This window comes from Sciurus carolinensis, chromosome 6 (genome assembly GCF_902686445.1).
Source record: "Sciurus carolinensis chromosome 6, mSciCar1.2, whole genome shotgun sequence".
Lineage (NCBI taxonomy): Eukaryota > Metazoa > Chordata > Mammalia > Rodentia > Sciuridae > Sciurus > Sciurus carolinensis.
The window spans coordinates 31,875,497-31,879,697 of record NC_062218.1 but is presented as its reverse complement, the minus strand read 5'-3'; the positions used below and the strand labels follow the sequence as shown (position 1 = coordinate 31,879,697).

The window sequence follows — 4,201 nt, the reverse complement described above, 5'->3', positions numbered from 1 at the left end:
TCTGAATTTATAAGCAAACTCTAAAAGCCAGTAGGACTTGGAATGGTGTATTCCAAACCATGAAAGAAAATAACTGTAACTAAGATTACTAACTTCATCAAATGAATTCTTTAGAATTGAAGAAGAAATTTAAATCTTCCAAGATAAGCAGAAGAAAGAATTCATAACAATAAGCCAGTACTCCATAAAATACCTAAAGAAATACTACACAGTGGAGGACTAAAAATAAACTCCAGAGCACACAAACAGACAGATCTAATTTGAAGAGTAGTTAAGTAGACGAGAAAGTGGACCAAAGTAAACATCATAAATATATCAAAATGGCAGTAATTAATGAACACATGTCTATAAAAACACTGAATGTAAATGATCTCAGCTTTCCAACTAAAAGGCATAGGTAGACAGGATGGATGAATGGATTTAAAAATAATATCTAACTAGAATGGAACCACCATTTGACCCAGCTATGCCACTCCTTGGTCTATACCCAAAGGACTTAAAATCAGCATACTACAGTGATGCAGCCACATCAAAGTTTATAGCAGCTCAATTCACAATAGCTAAACTGTGGAACTAACCCAGATGCCCTTCATTAGATGAATGCATAAAGAAACTGTGGAATATATATACAATGGATTATTACTCAGCCTTAAAGAAGAATAAAAATTATGGCATTTGTAGATAAATGAATGGAGTTGGAGACTATCATGCTAAGTGAAATAAGCCAATTCCCAAAACCAAAGGTCAAATGTTTTGTCTGATATGTGGATATTGATCAATAATGAGAGAGGGGGCAAGGGAAGAATGGAGGAACTTTAGATTGGGCAGAGGGGAATGAGAGGAGGGAAGAGGAGAGGAGAGGGAATAAAGGTGAGAAAGACAGTGGAATGAGAGAACCATTATTACCCTATGTACATATATGATTGCATGAACAGTGTGACTCTGCATCATGTACAGTCAGAGAAATGAAAATTTATGCTCCATTTGTGTACAATGAGTTGAAACATATTCTGCTGCCATGTATAACTAATTAGAACAAATAATTTAAAAAATACCCAACTATATTTTGTTTGCAAGAGACTTACCTTACAGGCAAAGAGAGACACAGACTGAAAGCAAAGGATGGAAATGGAGCCCAAACCATGCAAATGAAGTCCCAAAACAAGCAGAGGTAGCTACTCTCATATCCAGCAGGGCAGACTACAAGTCAAAATTAATCAGAAGAGACAAAGAAAATGACTTCATACTGGCAAAGGTAAGAGTCAAACAAGAAGATATAATAATAGTAAATATTTATGACCCATCTGGGCATGGTGGCACACACCTATAATTCTAGTCATTTGGGAGGCTGAGGTTGGAGGATCAAAAGTTCAAGACCAACCTCTACAACTTACCAAGGCCCTCAGAAACTTAGCAAGACCATGTCTAAAAATAAAAAGGATTGGGAATGTAGCTCAGTGATAAAGGGCCCCTGGGCTCAATCCTCAATACAAACATATCATACACCTAATGACATCAAACTGACATTACTCAACTTATGTAACTCAAATAAAATAATACTGGGTGATTTCAATGTGCCTCTCTCACCAATAGATAGGTCATCAAGATATAAATTAAATAGACTCTTTAGCCATAAAAATATTACAAATCTGATAGAATTAATAGACACCTTAGAATATTTCATCCAACAAGAGCTAAATTCACTTTCTTCTTAGATACTAATAAAACCTTCTGCAAATAGACCATATTTTAAGTCACAAAGCATTTCTTACCAAGTACAAAAATTTGAGATAATACCTTGTACCTTATTTGATCATAACGGAACAAAAGTAGAAATCAACAATACCAAAACAAACAAAAACAAAAATACTACAGAAATTACATAAATACATGGAGAATGAGCAATACACTTTTGAATGATGACCATTGATGGAAGAAATCAGGGGAGAAATTTAAAAATTCTTACAATCAAATGAGAATAGTGGAACTTATGGAACACTATGAATGTAGTTGAAGAGGAAAGTTTATAGACATGAGTACCTAGATTGGAAAATCAGAAAGATCCCAAACAAACAACCTAATGATGCATCTCAAGAACAACCCAATTGCAAAACCAACAGAAAGAAAGAAATAATTAAAATCAATGAAATAGAGAATAAATAATAAAAGAATCAGTGAAACAAAGAGTTGGTTCTGAAAATATAAAGAAGGTAGATAGGCCCTCAGTCAAACTACCAAAATAAAAAGAGAGAAGACCCATATTTTAAAAATTCAAGATAAAAATAGAAAAATCATCATAGACATCACAGAAATTCAGAGGATAATTAGGGACTACTTTGAACACTTGTATTCCAATAAATTGGAAAATCTAGAAAAAATCAATACATTTCTAGACATATATGACCTGCCAAAATTGAATCAAGGGAATATAAGGAAACAAATAGACCAATAGTGAGCAATGAAACAGAAGCTGTAATAAAAAACCTTTGAGCAAGAAAAAGCTCAGGGCCAAATGGATTCTCAGCTGATTCCTTCAAGACCTTCAAAGAAGAGCTAATGTGATGCTTCTTAAATCATTCCATGAAATATAAAGGAGTGAAACACTTCCAAATTTATTCTAGAAAGCCAATATCACCTTGATACCAAAACTGGATAAGGACACATCAAGGAAAGAAAACACAGACCAAAATCTCTGATGAATTTAAAGGCAAAAATTCTTTTTTTTTTTTTTTTTTTTTTGGCGGTGCTGGGGATTGAACCCAGGGCCTTGTGCTTGCAAGGCAAGCACTCTACCAACTGAGCTACATCCCTAGCCCTACGTGCAAAAATCCTTAAAAAAATATTACAAAATTCTATTCAACAACATATTAAGAGGATTGTACATCTTGATCAAGTTGATTTCATTCCATGGATGCAAGGATGTTTTAGCATATGCAAATCACCATATGTAATTCATCACATAAATAATTAAGGACAAAAGTCACGTAGTCATCAATAGATGCAGAGAAAATATTTGACAAAATTTAGCATACATTCATGACAAAAAAAGCAAAACAAAACTGAAGAACTAGGGATAGAAGGAACCTACCTCAACATCATGAAGGCTGTGTACAACAAATCGAAAGCCAACATCAGAATGAATGGGGAAAAACTGAAAGCGTTTCCTTTAAAATTCAGAAAAAGACAAGGATGGCCACTATCATTCAATATAGTAGTAGATCTAGCAGAGCAATTAAGCAAGAGAAAGAAATAAAAGGGAGAAAAATAGGAAAGTAAGAAGTCAGATCATCATGATTTGCAGATGATATGACCCCATATTTAGAAGTTTAAAAAAAAATTCATTAGTAAACTGCTAGAGTTAATAAACAAATTTATCAAAGTAGCAGGTTACAAAATCAATATACAAAAATCAATAGATTTTCTATACACCAATAATGAATCTGCTGAAGGAAAAATCCCATTCACAATAGCCTCTAAAAAACAAAAACAAAAACAAAGTAAATAAGTCAACAACAACAAAAAACCACTAGGAATAAATCTAACCAAGGAGGAGGTGAAATATTTCTACCATGGAAACTATTAGAACACTGAAGAAAGAAATTGAAGAAGATACAAGAGGAGGGAAAGACCTCCCATAATCATGAACAGGCAGAAGTAGTATCATCCAAAATGCCATGTTATCAGAGGGAATAGACAGATTCAATGCACTCCCCATCAAAATACCAATAACATTCTTCACAGAACTAGAAAAAAAACAGTCCTGAAATTTATCTGAAAGTGTAAAAGATTCCAAATAGCTGAAGCAATTATAAGGAAAAAAATCAACAATGCTGGAGACATCAGAATACCTGACTTGAAATTAATAAAGAACTATAGTGAAAAAACCAGCATGGTGGCCACATAGAAACAGACACAGAGTGGCTGGGGTTGTGGCTCAGTGGTAGAGCTCTTGCCCAGCATGTGTGAGGTACTGGGTTCAATTCTCAGCACCACATGCAAGTAAATAAATTAAAGGTCCTTCAACAACAACAAGAAAAACAGACACAGAGACAAAGGGTATAGAATAGTAGAATAGGTGCCATTGGTACTGGGAATTGAACCTAGGGGCACTTAACCACTGAGCCACACCACAGCCCTTTTTAATATTTTTATTTAGAGAAAGGGTCTCACTAAGTAGCTTAGGGCCTCATCAAGTTGCTGA

General features: G+C 34.3%; 1 non-coding gene across 1 annotated transcript; it reads right to left on the bottom strand.

The window, feature by feature from the left end:
- Window positions 1–2,738: 2,738 nt before the first annotated feature.
- Window positions 2,739–2,815, bottom strand: Trnaa-ugc (transfer RNA alanine (anticodon UGC)). The gene has a single exon. It is a non-coding gene; the product is annotated as a tRNA-Ala (tRNA).
- Window positions 2,816–4,201: the final 1,386 nt, after the last annotated feature.